The sequence below is a fragment of the Oncorhynchus mykiss genome, chromosome 6, assembly GCF_057628025.1.
Source record: "Oncorhynchus mykiss isolate SJ-2025 chromosome 6, ASM5762802v1, whole genome shotgun sequence".
NCBI lineage: Eukaryota > Metazoa > Chordata > Actinopteri > Salmoniformes > Salmonidae > Oncorhynchus > Oncorhynchus mykiss.
The window spans coordinates 16,883,821-16,905,744 of NC_143027.1; the positions used below are offsets into that span (position 1 = coordinate 16,883,821).

General features: G+C 40.6%; 1 protein-coding gene across 1 annotated transcript in view; it reads left to right on the top strand.

Annotated features, from left to right (window-relative positions):
• dab2ipa (DAB2 interacting protein a) overlaps positions 1-21,924 on the top strand; it is a 125,713-nt gene that overhangs the window by 38,922 nt on the left and 64,867 nt on the right. The window lies entirely within an intron of this gene.

Below are 21,924 nucleotides of genomic sequence, written 5' to 3' on the forward strand. Positions count from 1 at the left end.
AGTGTTTTTGTTTCATTTTCCCAATTTGTCAAATAGGTTTTCATTTATGTAACAATTTGATTGATTTCCGTGTGTGTTTAAATTATAGGGTTATAGGGTTTTTTAACAGCTGACATAGGGGACTCTTTTCAGGGTTCAGCTCTTGGGTTTCCAGTGCTTTGATTTGTAAGGCTGTTAATTTCAAAATGTTAGTGTCCTTTTCTTTATATTTACAATTAAAGAGAATCATCCAAGTTCCACTCTGCATGGATTATTTGGAACTCTCTTTTGGATATTTAGGATAATTCTGCAGAATTCTGTGTGTCGATTTTCTATTGGGTTTTTACCAATGAGTATAATCGTAATTACAGGTTGGACCCCAAACCTTGCTTCCATATACTGGAATTGGTCAAATTACACTACTGAATATTTTGCACAAGATTTGGATAGGAATATTTATTTTAGAGAATTGTAATTTTATGGACTAAAATACTTCACAGGGTTTTTCTTTTAGTGCATTCACTGCCAGACCAAATCCACCACAGGCACTGATTTTTTTGTGTCCCTGTTAGTTGTACCTGGGACTAAATTCGAATGAGTGTCTGCTGCTCTGATTCCTGGCCTTTTTCGGGAAATCAGAACTTTGGTTTTCTGAAAGTTATTGTTGATTGCCCCACGGATGCTGTATTCTCAAAGAATGTTAAGTTGTTCCTGTAGACCTTGCTCTGTTAGTGACAGTAGGACAATGTCACCTGTGTAGAGCAGGAATCTGACCTCCTCATCCTTGAGGGTGAGTCCAGGGGCTGCAGATCGGTCCAACAACACTGCTAGTTCATTGATGTAGACGTTGAGCAGGGTTGGACTTAAACTGCACCCTTGTCTCAACCCTCGCCCTTGAGCAAAATGTTTTTATATTATTGTTCAGTTTAATGCTACATGTGTTTCAGTAAATACATTTTATGATGTATACTTTACCCCCAATGCCGCTTTGGAGGGTTTTGTAATATAATCCATAATTCCATATGGAATCAAAAGCATTCTTAAAATCAACAAATGTGCAAATATTTTTCCTCTGCATTTCTGATGTACTTGTTGGTTTATTAGTGTGTAATGTTTGTATGTGGTATCAGGGAATATCAGGGAAGCAGCCACTCTTCAAAACCAGGTTGAATAATTTTAATAAGGTTTCCTGCAACTCAGGAGTAATGTGTTTAAGCATTTAATTCCTGATGATGCCTTTCCAGGTTTTGTATTTGGGGTTTAAAGTAATGTCTTCTGATGGTATTATTCCATAGACTTTCAAAGTGATCTATCCAAATGTTGCCGTTTATTTATACTTTTTTCATTTAGATCATTCCATTTCTCCCAGAACGGGTTTCCATCAATGAAGTCTTCATTCTCTTTTAGAGTGTTTTCAAAATGCTTCCATCTTAGGTTTTGTTTGTATTCTTTCAATGTATCAAATCAAAACAATTTAATTTGTCACATACATCTGAATACAACAAGTGTAGTAGACCTTACTGTAAAATGCTTACTTACAAGGCCTTAACCAACAATGATGCCGTTTTAAGAAAATAAGAGTTAGGCAAATATTTACAAAATAAGCTAAAGTAACAATAAAAAAACAATACGGCTATGTACAGGGGGTACCAGTACCAAATCAATGTGCGGGGATACAGGTTAGTCGAGGTAATTGAGGTAATATGTACATGCTGGGCTGAATACCGGATTTTACGATATAACGGTTTTGCTGCACATACCGGTTTTGGTTTTTACTTCTATAACGGTATTTGAATGTTTGGTTTGTTAAATGTGATATGTATAAAGTCAATTTGTATAGTTTACTTCACTTCTTGAGTCATCTATATCTGTTCTCTCTCTATTCCGTTTTCCACACAGACCTAGCCCCGCCCCCTGTCTCTCAAGGAGTGAATTTGTTGTTCCTCTACCACGAGTCACTTGCGTTCAGTTTCTGCATGGTAAATGCAGCAGATGAAACAATGTTGATGAAAATTAATGCTGTTTTCACTTTGCTTCTTAATATACATCCACTAGACTTCTACAATTATGCTTAGTTCGTGTTTCTTACATCTGCAAACAGCTAGTTTGTCTTTTCTTAGTAAGTTGGGCCTAAATCTTGTTAGCTGCTATTGCTAATCGCTATTATATTCAAACTATAGAATTTTAATGGTCATTCTATATCCATGATTCCAACAGTTCATCTAAAGTGTTTTGCTCTAAATCACAAGTCAAATCGCATTTGCAACATTTGGTCAAAATGTAGGCTTCGATTGTTTGCCCATATTATGCCACCCTCCGTGACAGTGTGGAAATTATCTCAAATGAGTGCAAGAAATTTAGAAATGGATGAAAATGCTGACTTTTTTGGTGGGGTTGAATTGAACAGTATAAAACAATCAGAATAGAGGAAGACCCATAGAAATCACTATAAATATGTTTTGCCACCAATGTTCACTCAAGTTTTTCCAGCACTGAGCAAATTTCAGGTCATCTGAGCGCAAATTGAAATGTTGTGAAAATTCTGTGCAACTTCCAGCATGCGTTTACTGTGAACACTGAGGCTGTACCCGCTTTAAGCTAAAGTTTTAAGTGGCCAAGTAGGCTACTGTGGCTATTTGCTTATAATGACAGTCTACCAGAGTGGCCTACCATCAATTTCAATGGAGAAAATGCATCCTATAACATTTTAACATGTAAATAGCTGTTATATTATTCAGCCTACAGGAACAGCTAATGTGTGGTGTTCAATGTCCTATCCTACCGATCCTTGACTTCGGCGATGTCGTTTACAAAATAGCCTCCAACACTCTACTCAGCAAATTGAATGCAGTCTATCACAGTGCCATGCGTTTTATCCCCAAAGCCCCATATACTACCCACCACTGCGACCGGTATGTTCTCGTTGGCTGGCCCTCACTACATATCCGTCGCCAAACCCACTGACTCCAGGTCATCTATAAGTTTTTGCTAGGTAAAGCCCCGCCTTGTCTCAGCTCACTGGTCACCATAGCAGCACCCACCCGTAGCACTGGCTCAAGCAGGTATATTTCACTGGTCACCCCCAAAGCCAATTCCTCCTTTGGCTGCCTTTCCTTCCTGTTCTCTGCTGCCAATGACAGGAATGATTTGCAAAAATCACTGAAGCTGGAGACTCATATCTCCCTCACTAACTTTAAGCACCAGCTGTCCGAGCAGCTCACAGATCACTGCACCTGAACATAGCCCATCTGTAAAAAGCCCATCTAACTACCTCTTCTCCATATTGTTATTTATTTTCTTGCTCCTTTGCACCCCCGTATCTCTACTTGCACATTTGCCTTACCTCCCTTATCTTACCTCATTTGCACACACTGTATATAGACTTTTCTATTGTGGTATTTGACTGTATGTTTGTTTATTCCATGTGTAACTAACTACAGTGCCTTGCGAAAGTATTCAGCCCCCTTTGTTAAAAAAGTTTGAAATATCCAATAAACGTCGTTCCACTTCATGATTGTGTCCCACTTGTTGTTGATTCTTCACAAAAAAATACAGTTTTATATCTTTATGTTTGAAGCCTGAAATGTGGCAAAAGGTCGCAAAGTTCAAGGGGGCCGAATACTTTCGCAAGGCACTGTATGTGTTGTTTGTGTCCCACTGCTTTGCTTTGTCTTGGCCAGGTCACAGTTGTAAATGAGAACTTGTTCTCAACTGCCCTACCTGGTTAAATAAAGGTGAAATAATAAAAAACAGAAAATGTAAGCCTACATTCAATGGGACTTTTGGTGAAAAAAAGATGCTTGGCTTGACATTAACCTGTTTATCCACTTGTCCTTCAGACAAGGAGGTGACTGAACATGTTGTGTTTGTTTGATGCAAGAAACCACTTTACAAAATAAAATGCATAATTATTCCCATACTATTTTTACAGAGAATCAGACAAATTATACTACCCTCTGCCTATTGGCTACTTAGCTTATTCAAGCCTGTCTCAAATTACAACATTGCCCCTTTCTAAGACAAAAAACAAGCTCTTTACTTGTCTCTTTTCAAAGACGTCTAGAAATATACACGTTTTGTACTCTTTTAGGAAGCAATCACTCCCCTATTGCTGACTACAAAAGATCTATAACTGGGCTAATAACTCACTAACTAGCAAAGGATATGAACAAAATGTGCACACGTGGCTACATGCAGCTCTTACTTTGATCTCAAAACAAGTGCATCTACTCACAAAAGCTCATGCTGTAAACACAGTCCAGTTCAATGTAAATGGCACAGATCCATATATGACAATGGTCTATTTGCATATAGGCCTACTACAGCTCTAATGGTTTATGCCACGCTGATCTGTGTAGAGTACGGGCGTGTCAACGCAATTGACAATAGATGCAATACAACAAAATCTCTTGCATAGTTTTTGTTTCGGTATCTTACATTGAAAATGACTAATATTGTGTTGATTTGATCACAATTGCCACAGTAAAGGGAAACGTTGATAGTGTTAACAGGGAAAACTCTAGAACAGGGGTCACCAACCTTTTTTGAGTCAAGATCACTTTGAGTCAAAATGCAAGCTGAGATTTACTGCTCAGATGTTTAAAAAATTACTTAAGAAGAGAAAAAAACATTACTTAAAAGTAAGCACTGTATTGTTGTTTGGGCCATTTACAAAAAAAAAATATTTCAAAATATATGATCACACCGGCAATAGAACCATTGTTGTATTACTTCTGAAATGCAGATGAGTGGGCATACATTTTAAATAATTTGGTTTTTATTTGTATTTTATTGGGCTGATGGTGCCTGCATCTGATGGTCTGTCTCAGTGGAGGGCGAGAGCAGCAGACTGAGGGTCCGCCTCTCAGCATCCCTCCACTCTCTCTTTCCTCTACTGACACTGACCAAAAAGGGACATCGTCTTCCAGCTGATGGCGAAACTCGAGTCACACTGCATTATTATGTATATATATATATATATATATATACATATATATATATATATATATATATTAACTGCAAGAATCTCACAACAATCACTATTTTGCTTTCCCTGCCTGCTACTCAGTGGAGAGGGGTGTGGTCCAAGTCTGGGTTTAAGGATTTAAAAAGTCTGTCTGAAAGGGTCTCAAAACATGTTTGTATGTGATGCATAATTCTCAACGCCGTTAAACTGGGATTCCTGGGGAGATCAAACATTGTGGCTCAGCTAGATATATAGACGAGCCATCAACATTCACAACCAACAGAGGAGAATGGGTATGTGCTTGCCAAAATTATAGCATGCATTAAATTGTCTGGCAACTGTGAGACAGCACTGCGGGGCCATGACGAGTCAGCCGACTCCTTGAACACAGGCGTTTTCAATTGTATTTTTGAGGCCATGTGTGATGGAGATTACAGGGTACAAAAGAGCACTATTACTATCTGTGATTTACAGGAGACATCAGTGGTCTCGTCAGCCTGTACAGATGCAAAAATAATCTCCTTCTTAGCTATAGCTTCTCTGTACACTTCATACATACAATCCAAAACTTTGTTTTAGATCATGCTTGATGTACCCTTAAATTGGTTGGTCGTCAAAATGCTGCGTTACTTGTTACCAGACAACAGTGTGTGTGAAAAGTTTTTGTAGAGGTGAAGGACTACTGGTGTTGGCCTTTCCAACGCATCAAACATCTAGCCTATAGCCAGTTTTAGAGAAATGTAATCAGCGAATATTATAACAGCTTTCATTGCCGGCTTCCAGCCCCCATTGTAAGAGCTTTCATTGTCTGCTTACAGTGCCTTGCGAAAATATTCGGCCCCCTTAAACTTTGCGACCTTTTGCCACATTTCAGGCTTCAAACATAAAGATATAAAACTGTATTTTTTTGTGAAGAATCAACAACAAGTGGGACACAATCATGAAGTGGAACGACATTTATTGGATATTTCAAACTTTTTTAACAAATCAAAAACTGAAAAATTGGGCGTGCAAAATTATTCAGCCCCTTTACTTTCAGTGCAGCAAACTCTCTCCAGAAGTTCAGTGAGGATCTCTGAATGATCCAATGTTGACCTAAATGACTAATGATGATAAATACAATCCACCTGTGTGTAATCAAGTCTCCGTATAAATGCACCTGCACTGTGATAGTCTCAGAGGTCCGTTAAAAGCGCAGAGAGCATCATGAAGAACAAGGAACACACCAGGCAGGTCCGAGATACTGTTGTGAAGAAGTTTAAAGCCGGATTTGGATACAAAAAGATTTCCCAAGCTTTAAACATCCCAAGGAGCACTGTGCAAGCGATAATATTGAAATGGAAGGAGTATCAGACCACTGCAAATCTACCAAGACCTGGCCGTCCCTCTAAACTTTCAGCTCATACAAGGAGAAGACTGATCAGAGATGCAGCCAAGAGGCCCATGATCACTCTGGATGAACTGCAGAGATCTACAGCTGAGGTGGGAGACTCTGTCCATAGGACAACAATCAGTCGTATTTTGCACAAATCTGGCCTTTATGGAAGAGTGGCAAGAAGAAAGCCATTTCTTAAAAATATCCATAAAAAGTGTTGTTTAAAGTTTGCCACAAGCCACCTGGGAGACACACCAAACATGTGGAAGAAGGTACTCTGGTCAGATGAAACCAAAATTGAACTTTTTGGCAACAATGCAAAACGTTATGTTTGGCGTAAAAGCAACACAGCTGAACACACCATCCCCACTGTCAAACATGGTGGTGGCAGCATCATGGTTTGGGCCTGCTTTTCTTCAGCAGGGACAGGGAAGATGGTTAAAATTGATGGGAAGATGGATGGAGCCAAATACAGGACCATTCTGGAAGAAAACCTGATGGAGTCTGCAAAAGACCTGAGACTGGGACGGAGATTTGTCTTCCAACAAGACAATGATCCAAAACATAAAGCAAAATCTACAATGGAATGGTTCAAAAATAAACATATCCAGGTGTTAGAATGGCCAAGTCAAAGTCCAGACCTGAATCCAATTGAGAATCTGTGGAAAGAACTGAAAACTGCTGTTCACAAATGCTCTCCATCCAACCTCACTGAGCTCGAGCTGTTTTGCAAGGAGGAATGGGAAAACATTTCAGTCTCTCGATGTGCAAAACTGATAGAGACATACCCCAAGCGACTTAAAAAAGTTTGAAATATCCAATAAATGTCGTTCCACTTCATGATTGTGTCCCACTTGTTGTTGATTCTTCACAAAAAAAATACAGTTTTATATCTTTATGTTTGAAGCCTGAAATGTGGCAAAAGGTCGCAAAGTTCAAGGGGGCCGAATACTTTCGCAAGGCACTGTATGTGCCCACGTTAATTTAGACTACTGTTCGGATTTGGTGTACAGGGAGAATACTGTAAGAACGGCCCATGTTCTGAATTATGTCGCTGTGCTAAACATATAGGCAGCATATAGGCTACATCCATCTCAGCTTGCTCATGTCTTTATCGAAATTACGGATTTCCTCTTAACCTCTTATCGTCATATATGCCATAGTTTGTACATCTGCATTGTTATATTGCTTATATAGATCTATCTTTATTAATAATTTTAGGCAATGTTAGAATTATGCATTTCATTGTTTTTCTTACTTTGTGTGTTTATAATTACCTCTGGTGCTTTTCTCGACAAGGAGGGTGTTAAGTTACAGACCAAACAACATTATATTAAAATATCCCCTCCTCGTAACTATGTTTGCCTTTGACAGTCTCTTCCCATTCAAATATTTTTGTTCAACAAAAAGTTCAGTAAATAGACCCATGTAATTACAGTTCATATTGCGAGAGTTGTTTTGTTTGCTCAATGCGGCTGTCAGTGGGTCTGTATATTGTCTATAAAAGTGGATCTTCGTGATTGTATTGTCCTTCCTTTTTAGACCACATAGGCCTAATAAAATACTTCAAATGGTAGGCTAACCACTGACTCTGGGTCTCTCGCTCTCTCTTTCTCTCTTTGTGGTAACTTAAAGAAAAGTCAAGTTAAGGCCTCATCATCTTGCTGAATTTATCTGAATTAATATCGAAATGAATTTCTGTCGTTGTCTAATTTGAAAGTGCTGAACGAATAGGCCTACCTCATCGCAGCTCATTTGCTTGCACTTGCTTATACTTAAGAGCTAAATGTTAAATATATAAGCATAAACATTGTGAATTTACTGAACATAAATGTAATAATGTTTGTGTATGGTTCAAATTAGAGGTCGGACGATTATGATTTTCCAACACCGATACCGATTATTGGAGGACAAAAAAGCCAATACCAATTAATCGGCCGATTTTAAAATATATATATATATATATTTTTTTTTATTTAAAAAAATGTATACAGTGGGGAGAACAAGTATTTGATACACTGCCGATTTTGCAGGTTTTCCTACTTACAAACATGTAGAGGTCTGTAATTTTGATCATAATACCTATGATCAAAATTACAGACCTCTACATGCTTTGTAAGTAGGATTACTTAAAAATCATACAATGTGATTTTCAGGATTTTTTTTCCCGATTCCGTCTCTCACAGTTGAAGTGTACCTATGATAAATTACAGACCTCTACATGCTTTGTAAGTGGGAAAACCTGCAAAATCGGCAGTGTATCAAATACTTGTTCTCCCCACTGTGTGTGTGTGTGTGTGTGTATATATATATACACACACACACACACATTTTTGTAATAATGACAATAGCAACAATACTGAATGAACAATTAACACTTTTATTTTAACTTAATATAATACATATTATTGGCTTTTGGATGGGTGTTCTTATGGTGATTCCACAGGTTGGTGGTATTTTTGCCAATTCCATGTAATAGTCCCACACTGGTGCTCTGCTTTTCTCTGCCATCTGTAAAACACACACACAGCTCTGAAGTGACAATGATACTGAAGAGTCTGCTTAGGAGACAAATACTCTCAACTGTTTGAATACAAATAGAGTTTAAGTTACCTGTGATGAATGTTGACAACAAAAACTGTAATTTCTATATGCAGGAAATCCTATTTTAATAATGGACATGGTAAGAATTGACGACCAAAGTGCGAGTCATAATTTCCATGTCACCTAGCAAAATCTGAAAAGCGGTTCCTTCCTTCATTTATTCCATAGGATATTTTTAGATTCACTTAAAATAAGGTCTGTGTTTCGTGTAGGATTACACCACCTTGCCAATTTTATAACTGTGTAGATATCCATAGGACAAGGTAACTGATCAATATTGGCTAAATATAAGCGAAGATCATTTTTTTTGTAGAGTGGATTTATGAAAATATTTTGACAAACGTTACCTTTTCCTAGTGAGATTTACACATGTATCAAAACGCAGAGGCGGTTTAAGCCTGCACGAAACCCAAACCCAGACCATTATTATAGTTAAGTCTATGATTTGATATTTGATAGAGCAGTCTGACTGAGGGGTGGTAGGCAGGAGCAGGCTCGTAATAGTCAAAGGTATATGGTTTAGAGAGAAATAGTCGATGCGTTATACTTCCTGTAATAACTTGCGGCTGAACTTGAAAGGGGTTCCTTCGTTATTTTACCGTTCATGTCTTCCATAGAGAATGTCTTGATCCGGAGGAATTATAGAAAGCTACGCCAGATAACAGAAATACTCATCACAAACTTTGACTAAAGATACATGTTCTACATATAATTAAAGATACACTGGTTCTTAATGCAACCGCTGTGTCAGCTTTTTAAAAACGTTACGAAAAAAGCCTACCATGCAATAATCTGAGACAGCACTCAGACGTAAAAGTATTTCTCCGCCATGTTGGAGTCAACAGAAATACGAAATTACATCATAAATATTCCCTTACCTTTGATGATCTTTCATCAGAATGCAGTGCAAGGAGTCCTAGTTCCACAATAAATCGTTGTTTTGTTCCATAATGTCCAATAGTTCACTGCTGCCTGTGACTGGAACGAATTGCAAAAATCGCTGAAGTTGGAGACTTATCTCCCTCACCAACTTCAAACATCTGCTATCTGAGCAGCTAACCGATCGCTGCAGCTGTACATAGTCTATCGGTAAATAGCCCACCCAATTTACCTACCTCATCCCCATACTGTTTATAATTATTTACTTTTCTGCACACCAGTATCTCTACCTGTACATGACCATCTGATCATTTATCACTCCAGTGTTAATCTGCTAAATTTAATTATTCGCCTACCTCCTCATGCCTTTTGCACACAATGTATATAGACTCTCTTTTTTTTCTTTTTTTCTACTGTGTTATTGACTTGTTAATTGTTTACTCCATGTGTAACTCTGTGTTGTATGTTCACACTGCTATGCTTTATCTTGGCCAGGTCGCAGTTGTAAATGAGAACTTGTTCTCAACTAGCCTACCTGGTTAAATAAAGGTGAAATAAAAAATAAAATAAAATACTAGTGTCCAATTAGCTGCATTTGCTAGCACTTTCAGCTCACGTGCCCAAAAGCTGACGCTGGTGCAGGACAACTCGCACGAAAACGTCAAAAATATATATTCCAGGTCGAATAAACTGGTCAAACTAAGTAGAGAATCAATCTTCAGGATGTTATTTTCATATCCAATAACGTTCCAACCGGAGCATACGTTTTCAACTGCAGCCAAATGGAACGACGGTGGCACCCACAGAGAAATGCGCCACAGGGAAATTGCATTCTGCCAAGACCGTGACTATTTCCCCTCCCATTCGGTCAAAGTTCACACCAGAAGCTCCATTCCACATTCTACTGAATGAGAACATCTAGTGCAAGGCGTAGGAAGTGCTACCAGACCCATATCTTGTTTGGAAAGGAAGGGCCGATGATGTCAAATTTTACCCACATTCAGAATGTCACTTCTATTTTGGAAGATTGCCTGCCCTATGAGTTCTGTTATACTCACAGACATAATTCAAACAGTTTTATAAACTTCAGAGTGTTTTCTATCCAATAGTGATAATAATGTGCATATATTAGCAATCTAGGACAGAGTAGGATGCAGTTCACTATGGGCACGCAATTCATCCAAAGTGAAAATACTGCCCCCTATCCTCAACAAGTTAACTGTAAGGTTGCAAGATTGGATCCCCCAAGCTGACAAGGTAAAAATCTGTCATTCTGCCTCATTCCTAGGCCGTCATTGAAAAAAGAATGTGTTCTTAACTGACTTGCCTATTTAAATAAAGATTAAATAAAGGTGTAATTTACACACACAAAAACAAAAAAAAAATAGACAAAATCGGCGCCCCAAAATACCGATTTCCGATTGTTATGAAAACTTGAAATCGGCCATAATTAGTCGGCCATTCCGATTTAATCGGTAGTTCAAATGTCAAAACTCATGTCGACTTTCACTATTATTGAATGAGAAGGTGGTTCTTATCCAGTTACATAAATCCACAAAGAGTAGAAACCATGGCTTTATGTACAGTGCCTTGCGAAAGTATTCGGCCCCCTTGAACTTTGCGACCTTTTGCCACATTTCAGGCTTCAAACATAAAGATATAAAACTGTATTTTTTTGTGAAGAATCAACAACAAGTGGGACACAATCATGAAGTGGAATGACATTTATTGGATATTTCAAACTTTTTTAACAAATCAAAAACTGAAAAATTGGGCGTGCAAAATTATTCAGCCCCTTTACTTTCAGTGCAGCAAACTCTCTCCAGAAGTTCAGTGAGGATCTCTGAATGATCCAATGTTGACCTAAATGACTAATGATGATAAATACAATCCACCTGTGTGTAATCAAGTCTCCGTATAAATGCACCTGCACTGTGATAGTCTCAGAGGTCCGTTAAAAGCGCAGAGAGCATCATGAAGAACAAGGAACACACCAGGCAGGTCCGAGATACTGTTGTGAAGAAGTTTAAAGCCGGATTTGGATACAAAAAGATTTCCCAAGCTTTAAACATCCCAAGGAGCACTGTGCAGCGATAATATTGAAATGGAAGGAGTATCAGACCACTGCAAATCTACCAAGACCTGGCCGTCCCTCTAAACTTTCAGCTCATACAAGGAGAAGACTGATCAGAGATGCAGCCAAGAGGCCCATGATCACTCTGGATGAACTGCAGAGATCTACAGCTGAGGTGGGAGACTCTGTCCATAGAACAACAATCAGTCGTATATTGCACAAATCTGGCCTTTATGGAAGAGTGGCAAGAAGAAAGCCATTTCTTAAAGATATCCATAAAAAGTGTTGTTTAAAGTTTGCCACAAGCCACCTGGGAGACACACCAAACATGTGGAAGAAGGTGCTCTGGTCAGATGAAACCAAAATTGAACTTTTTGGCAACAATGCAAAATGTTATGTTTGGCATAAAAGCAACACAGCTGAACACACCATCCCCACTGTCAAACATGGTGGTGGCAGCATCATGGTTTGGGCCTGCTTTTCTTCAGCAGGGACAGGGAAGATGGTTAAAATTGATAGGAAGATGGATGGAGCCAAATACAGGACCATTCTGGAAGAAAACCTGATGGAGTCTGCAAAAGACCTGAGACTGGGACGGAGATATGTCTTCCAACAAGACAATGATCCAAAACATAAAGCAAAATCTACAATGGAATGGTTCAAAAATAAACATATCCAGGTGTTAGAATGGCCAAGTCAAAGTCCAGACCTGATTCCAATCGAGAATCTGTGGAAAGAACTGAAAACTGCTGTTCACAAATGCTCTCCATCCAACCTCACTGAGCTCGAGCTGTTTTGCAAGGAGGAATGGGAAAAAATGTCAGTCTCTCGATGTGCAAAACTGATAGAGACATACCCCAAGCGACTTACAGCTGTAATCGCAGCAAAAGGTGGCGCTACAAAGTATTAACTTAAGGGGGCTGAATAATTTTGCACGCACAATTTTTCAGTTTTTGATTTGTTAAAAAAGTTTGAAATATCCAATAAATGTTGTTCCACTTCATGATTGTGTCCCACTTGTTGTTGATTCTTCACAAAAAAATACAGTTTTATATCTTTATGTTTGAAGCCTGAAATGTGGCAAAAGGTCGCAAAGTTCAAGGGGGCCGAATACTTTCGCAAGGCACTGTAAACCCTAAATGTTTGTGGGCCCTGTTTATCACTGTTATAGTGCATATAATGTATTATTTAGAGTTGTGTAGTGGCTTCACTAGGCATGTATTAAAAAAATGAAAAATGGTTCTTTGCCCCACCTAGATTGACATGCTAAAATCACCACTGCTATAGATAATTTTCCTTCTCATTCCTTCTCAATTGACCAATAGTGAAGACATCAAACTATTAAAGAACACCTGGAATTATGTAGTAAACAAAAATTGTTAAACAAATCAAATATATTTTGTATTTGAGATTCTTCAAAGTAGCCACCATTTGCCTTGATGACAGCTTTGCACACACTTGGCATTCTCTCAACCAGCTTCATGAGGTAGTCACATGGAATGCATTTCAATTAACAGGTGTGCCTTGTTCAAATTTAATTTGTGTAATATCTGTCCTTAATGCGTTTGAGCCAATCAGTTTTGTTGTGACAAGTTAGGGGTGGTATACATAAGAAATACCTATTTGGTAAAATACCAAGTCCATATTATGAAAAGAACAGCTTAAATAAGCAAAGAGGAACGACAGTCCATCATTACTTTAAGACATGAAGGTCAGTCAACCTGGAAAATATCAAGAACTTTTAAAGTTTCTTCAAGTGCAGTCGGAAAAACCATCAAGCGCTATGATGAAACTGGCTCTCATGAGGTCTGCCACAGGAAAGGAAGACCCAGAGTTACCTTTGCTGCAGAGGATAAGTTCATTAGTGTTACCAGCCTCAGAAATTGCAGTCCAAATAAATTATTCACAGTGTTCAAGTAACAGACACATCTCAACATCACCTGTTCAGAGAAGACTGTGTGAAATAGGCCTTCATGGTCAAATTCTTGCAAAGAAACCACAACCAAAGGACACCAATCAGAAGAAGAGACTTGCTTGGGCCAAGAAACACGAGCAACAGACATTAGAAGGGTGGAAATCTGTCATTGGTCTGAAGAGTCCAAATTGGAGATGTTTGGTTCCAACCACCCTGTCTTTGTGAGACGCAGAGTAGGTGAACGGATGATCTCCACATGTGTTGTTCCCACCGGGGTGCTTTGCTGGTGGGGGTGCTTTGCTGGTGACACTGTCAGTGATTTATTTAGAATTCAAGGCACACTTAACCAGCATGGCTGCCACAGCATTCTGCAGTGATACGCCATCCCATCTGGTTTGCACTTAGTCTCAATCTTATTTGTTTTTCAACAGGACAATGACTCAACACACCTCCAGGCTGTATAAGGGCTATTTGACCAAGATGGGGAGTGATGGAGTGCTGCATCAGATGACCTGGCCTCCACAATCACCAGACCTCAACCCAATTGAGATGGTTTGGGATGAGTTGGACCGCAGAGCGAAGGAAAAGCAGCCAAGTGCTCAGCATATGTGGAAACTGTGTTGGAAAAGCATTCCAGGTGAAGCTGGTTGAGAGAGTGCCAAGAGGGTGCAAAGCTGTCATCAAGGCAAAGGGTGGCTACTTTGAAGAATTTAAAATATATATTTAAATTTGTTTAACACTTTTTTGGTTACTGTTATGTCATAGTTTTGATGTAGAAGAGAGTAAAAATGTAAGAAAAACCATTGAATGAGTAAGTGTGTCCAAACTTTTGACTGGTACTGTATATCCCAATCTGACTTTGGTGCAGGTCATTTTGTTCTTCACATTGCCCCGTCTCTGGTAAACACGCGTTTTTTTTTTAAATAAAATGAAAAGTTGATTTGTCACATGCACAGGATACAGAAGATGTAAACAGTACAGTGAAATTGTTAAATGCACAGTAGCAATAACAAAAACAAAGGGTCCAGATTGTAAAAATGTTTTAGAATTATTAATGACACTTACCTGACACACTTGTCTAAAATTGAAATGCTATAACTAACACATCTACAGTAGTTCCTCCTTTGAAAGTTGCAAAGTACCATTAATGTTTGTTAGTGCTAGTTTGACCACCAGAGGGCGTCTTTGAGAAGCCCCAGGGTAGCCTCTTAACTGACTTGCCTAGTTAAATAAAGGAGCATTACAAAAAAAGAGCATTACGTTTCTACACCCTCGTTTTCTAATTCCAGTCTAACCAATACCCAAACAGAGATTCAGTGAAAATAAACATCTCATTGATTTATAAAGACCAGTCCCCATGCCTGTCTCAGAGCAGTGTGAAACGGTGCTAAAATAGTTGTAGGCTATTGCTTCAAATCCTATTGGTTCTAACTTTAATATGCTCTTTAAATAAATAAGACCTGTGCCACTTTTAACAGAACATTACTCAACACTAGTGAGACTCATGTCGCCTACAGTATATCGAAAAAAAGACTCCTTCAATAATTACATTGGTGAATATTTCTGTAATTGAGTGATATTTATTCCCATAGTAATTCGTTATGGATCCATAACTAAATAAACATCGGCATGTTGAAAGAGTATTTTTATCATTATTTTATTAATGAAAGCATAAAGATACCATTATTAGTTACATTGTTTTAGTTTGAATGTGCAGACTGGCACTAAGAACAGAACAGCGGGAACGTTTCCCTTGTCAGTGCCATTATTAGTGCAATGCCCCATAAAGTGTTGCCAGTGTGGCAAGGAGGGGGTCCACCCCCCACCCCCCTTACTCCTCCTCGCTTCCCCATGGGCTAGGTCAGTCTTTTGTGAGTTGCTCTCTTTCAGTGGATACAGATGGAGAAATGCAAGGCAATCCCATTGTGCGCAACTCAGGAGCCATGAACAATATGACCAATATATATCGTCCTGCTAATAAAAGGGTTAATAATACACTGCTCAAAAAAATAAAGGGAACACTTAAAAAACACACTGTAACGCCAAGTCAATCACACTTCTGTGAAATCAAATTGTCCACTTAGGAAGCAACACTGATTGACAATAAATTTCACATGCTGTTGTGCAAATGGAATAGACAACAGGTGGAAATTATAGGCAATTAGCAAGACACCCCCAATAAAGGAGTGGTTCTGCAGGTGGGGACCACAGACCACTTCTCAGTTCCTATGCTTCCTGGCTGATGTTTTGGGCACTTTTGAATGCTGGCGGTGCTTTCACTCTAGTGGTAGCATGAGACGGAGTCTACAACCCACACAAGTGGCTCAGGTAGTGCAGCTCATCCAGGATGGCACATCAATGCGAGCTGTGGCAAGAAGGTTTGCTGTGTCTGTCAGCGTAGTGTCCAGAGCATGGAGGCGTGGAGGAGGCCGTAGGAGGGCAACAACCCAGAAGCAGGACCGCTACCTCCGCCTTTGTGCAAGGAGGAGCAGGAGGAGCACTGCCAGACCTCTGCAAAATGACCTCCAGCAGGCCACAAATGTGCATGTGTCTGCTCAAACGGTCAGAAACAGACTCCATGAGGGTGGTATGAGGGCCCGATGTCCACAGGTGGGGGTTGTGCTTACAGCCCAACACCGTGCAGGACGTTTGGCATTTGCCAGAGAACACCAAGATTGGCAAATTCGCCACTGGCGCCCTGTGCTCATCACAGATGAAAGCAGGTTCACACTGAGCACATGTGACAGACGTGACAGAGTCTGGAGACGTCGTGGAGAACGTTCTGCTGCCTGCAACATCCTCCAGCATGACCGGTTTGGCGGATGCGTCACTATTGTCTAGACATGTGCACATGTTCTTGAAATACAATAGATGGCCCTAAATCACCCCCAGACACACATGTCTAACTTGATGGGGCATGTAATCATCTGGGGAAGTGCTTTGTTTAGACATGTAGCTAGCCATTTAAACAATGAACCGGCATAGTCCCAACTCATACTTCTACCCATTAATAAAAATATTGTCATAGCTGTAGTATGAATCTCCAGGTAGCTAAAGCTAACCAACCAGGTTCAATGTTACCTAGCTACCATTAGGCTATAACTAAGAATGCAAATGGATTTCTGATTCTAATAATATTGTTACACAGATCATGCACGTAACTTTTAGCTAGCGAGCCAGCAAGGTAACGTTCGCTAGCTATCTAACAGTACACTTTAACTTGCAATTAACAACTTTCTGACAAAATTAGGAATGTATAATATCTAAAAATGTAGGTTGACTCTTGCATACATGGATGAACACTTCACGGCAGACTGGAACCATTTAACTCTGTTTTGTTTGTAGCTACAGTGGTTGCTCCACTAAAAGTTTTGTGATTATGCTGTGGGATTTAGAGGTAATTTATATATATATTTACAACTTTTTTTTCACATACATTTTTCATTTTCCAAAAACTCATCTTCAGAACACTCTCCTGCAATCCTCTTCACCAATTTATATTTATATAAAAAAGTATTATTTACCTCAGATCTGTGATCCTCCGAGAGGCTAGCCAGAAATTAGCCAGAAGCTAGCCGGGAGCTAGCCAGAAGCTGGTCCAGAAGCTACTCTGAAGCTGGTTCAGGGGCTAGTTCAGAAGCTAGTTAGCTTATTTACTGGCTAATCGTTGGTACTCAGCTGACCACGGTTTGTGGTCATCGGCTGTCCTTTGGCTCGAGAATCTATCGCCAGTTTTGTACGGCGCAGCGCGGCTCGGAGCGGAACATATCGGACCAATTTTTCTCTCCATGTCCCTGGATTTCGGCCGCTGGCTCTGGACGTCCATGCCTGGATCTCGCAGCTAGCTAGCTGCTATCCGTGTGACTATCGGCTTTCGTCGATTCCGGAGCTAACATCAATTGTTCCGGAGCTAGCCAGCTGAAGAGTTCCATCAATCACTCCTGGGCTGCAGTCACCTATCCGGACCCGTTTTGCTGCCTACGCGGAGCCCCACCGGGCCTTCACGGCTGGACTGCCGACGTTGTCTACCCGAGGGAATTGTCCGGCTGGCTCCTCCGGCGCAACGTTGCCTGGGAGCCCATCTGCGGCCTGCTAGCCGTTGGCTATCTTATCGGCTGCTATCTGAATAGACAATCGGACAATTTTTATTTTATTTTTATTTATTTATTTATTTTTCTTCTTGGGCCTCTATAACTATATCTATTGTTTTTATTTTTGTTGTTGTTGTGTGATTTGGATTAATCCCCTCTACCATACGGAAACCCACTAATCTACTGACGGAACGCAAGAGTTGGCTAATAACAGACCTCCATCCTATGCTAGCTTGCTCCTATGCTAGCTTGCTACCGATTTAGCTGTCTAAATCGCCGTGACCCCCAACCAACCTCTCCACTCACTGGACCCTTTTGATCACTCGACTGAGCATGCCTCTCCTTAATGTCAATATGCCTTGTCCATTGCTGTTCTGGTTAGTGTTTATTGGCTTATTTCACTGTAGAGCCTCTAGTCCTGCTCATTATACCTTATCCAACCTATTAGTTCCACTACCCACACATGCAATGACATCTCCTGGTTTCAATGATGTTTCTAGAGACAATATCTCTCTCTTCATCACTCAATACCTAGGTTTACCTCCACTGTATTCACATCCTACCTTACCTTTGTCTGTACATTATACCTTGATGCTATTTTATCGACCCCAGAAACCTCCTTTTACTCTCTGTTCCAGACGTTCTAAACGACCAATTCTTATTGCTTTTAGCCGCACCCTTATTCTACTCCTACTCTGTTCATCTGGCGATGTAGAGGTGAATCCAGGCCCTGCAGTGCCTAGCTCCACTCCTATTCCTCAGGCGCTCTCTTTTGACGACTTCTGTAACCGTAATAGCCTTGGTTTCATGCATGTTAACATTAGAAGCCTCCTCCCTAAGTTTGTTCTATTCACTGCTTTAGCACACTCTGCCAACCCGGATGTTCTAGCTGTGTCTGAATCCTGGCTTAGGAAGACCACCAAAAATTCAGACATTTTAATTCCAAACTACAGCATTTTCAGACAAGATAGAACTGCCAAAGGGGGCGGTGTTGCAATCTACTGCAAAGATAGCCTGCAGAGTTCTGTCCTACTATCCAGGTCTGTACCCAAACAATTTGAACTTCTACTTTTAAAAATCCACCTCTCTAAAAACAAGTCTCTCACCGTTGCCGCCTGCTATAGACCACCCTCTGCCCACAGCTGTGCTCTGGACACCATATGTGAACTGATTGCCCCCCATCTTTCTTCAGAGCTTGTGCTGCTAGGCAACCTAAACTGGAACATGCTTAACACCCTAGCCATCCTACAATCTAAACTTGATGCCCTCAACCTCACACAAATTATCAATGAACCTACCAGGTACCTCCCCAAAGCCTTAAACACGGACACCCTCATAGATATCATCCTAACCAACTTGCCCTCTAAATACACCTCTGCTGTTTTCAACCAAGATCTCAGCAATCACTGCCTCATTGCCTGCATCCGTAATGGGTCAGCGGTCAAACGACCTCCACTCATCACTGTAAAACGCTCCCTGAAACACTTCAGCGAGCAGGCCTTTCTAATCGACCTGGCCGGGGTATCCTGGAAGGATATTGATCTCATCCCGTCAGTAGAGGATGCCTGGATATTTTTTTTTAATTCCTTCCTAACCATCTTAAATAAACATGCCCCATTCAAGAAATGTAGAACCAGGAACAGATATAGCCCTTGGTTCTCCCCAGACCTGACTGCCCTTAACCAACACAAAAACATCCTATGGCGTTCTGCATTAGCATCGAACAGCCCCCGTGATATGCAGCTGTTCAGGGAAGCTAGAAACCATTATACACAGGCAGTTAGAAAAGCCAAGGCTAGCTTTTTCAAGCAGAAATTTGCTTCCTGCAACACTAACTCAAAAAAGTTCTGGGACACTGTAAAGTCCATGGAGAATAAGAACACCTCCTCCCAGCTGCCCACTGCACTGAAGATAGGAAACACTGTCACCACTGATAAATCCACCATAATTGAGAATTTCAATAAGCATTTTTCTACGGCTGGCCATGCTTTCCACCTGGCTACTCCTACCCCGGTCAACAGCACTGCACCCCCCACAACAACTCGCCCAAGCCTTCCCCATTTCTCCTTCTCCCAAATCTGCTCAGCTGATGTTCTGAATGAGCTGCAAAATCTGGACCCCTACAAATCAGCCGGGCTAGACAATCTGGACCCTTTCTTTCTAAAATTATCTGCCAAAATTGTTGCCACCCCTATTACTAGCCTGTTCAACCTCTCTTTCGTGTCGTCTGAGATTCCCAAAGATTGGAAAGCAGCTGCGGTCATCCCCCTATTCAAAGGGGGTGACACTTTTGACCCAAACTGCTACAGACCTATATCTATCCTACCATGCCTTTCTAAGGTCTTCGAAAGCCAAGTCAACAAACAGATTACCGACCATTTCGAATCTCACCATACCTTCTCTGCTATGCAATCTGGTTTCAGAGCTGGTCATGGGTGCACCTCAGCCACGCTCAAGGTCCTAAATGATATCTTAACCGCCATCGATAAGAAACATTACTGTGCAGCCGTATTCATTGATCTGGCCAAGGCTTTCGACTCTGTCAATCACCACATCCTCATCGGCAGACTCGACAGCCTTGGATTCTCAAATGATTGCCTCGCCTGGTTCACCAACTACTTCTCTGATAGAGTTCAGTGTGTCAAATCGGAGGGTCTGCTGTCCGGACCTCTGGCAGTCTCTATGGGGGTGCCACAGGGTTCAATTCTTGGACCGACTCTCTTCTCTGTATACATCAATGAGGTCGCTCTTGCTGCTGGTGAGTCTCTGATCCACCTCTACGCAGACGACACCATTCTGTATACTTCTGGCCCTTCTTTGGACACTGTGTTAACAACCCTCCAGGCAAGCTTCAATGCCATACAACTCTCCTTCTGTGGCCTCCAATTGCTCTTAAATACAAGTAAAACTAAATGCATGCTCTTCAACCGATCGCTACCTGTACCTACCTGCCTGTCCAACATTACTACTCTGGACGGCTCTGACTTAGAATACGTGGACAACTACAAATACTTAGGTGTCTGGTTAGACTGTAAACTCTCCTTCCAGACCCATATCAAACATCTCCAATCCAAAGTTAAATCTAGAATTGGCTTCCTATTTCGCAACAAAGCATCCTTCACTCATGCTGCCAAACATACCCTTGTAAACCTGACCATCCTACCAATCCTCGACTTTGGCGATGTCATTTACAAAATAGCCTCCAACACCCTACTCAACAAATTGGATGCAGTCTATCACAGTGCAATCCGTTTTGTCACCAAAGCCCCATATACTACCAACCATTGCGACCTGTACGCTCTCGTTGGCTGGCCCTCGCTTCATACTCGTCGCCAAACCCACTGGCTCCATGTCATCTACAAGACCCTGCTAGGTAAAGTCCCCCCTTATCTCAGCTCGCTGGTCACCATTGCATCTCCCACCTGCAGCACACGCTCCAGCAGGTATATCTCTCTAGTCACCCCCAAAACCAATTCTTTCTTTGGCCGCCTCTCCTTCCAGTTCTCTACTGCCAATGACTGGAACGAACTACAAAAATCTCTGAAACTGGAAACACTTATCTCCCTCACTAGCTTTAAGCACCAACTGTCAGAGCAGCTCACAGATTACTGCACCTGTACATAGTCCACCTATAATTTAGCCCAAACAACTACCTCTTTCCCTACTGTATTTAGTTTATTTATTTATTTTACTCCTTTGCACCCCATTATTTTTTTATTTCTACTTTGCACATTCTCCCATTGCAAATCTACCATTCCAGTGTTTTACTTGCTATATTGTATTTACTTTGCCACCATGGCCTTTTTGCCTTTACCTCCCTTATCTCACCTCATTTGCTCACATCGTATATAGACTTGTTTATACTGTATTATTGACTGTATGTTTGTTTTACTCCATGTGTAACTCTGTGTCGTTGTATGTGTCGAACTGCTTTGCTTTATCTTGGCCAGGTCGCAATTGTAAATGAGAACTTGTTCTCAACTTGCCTACCTGGTTAAATAAAGGTGAAAGAAAAAAATTTTAAAAAATTGAAGAAGAGTG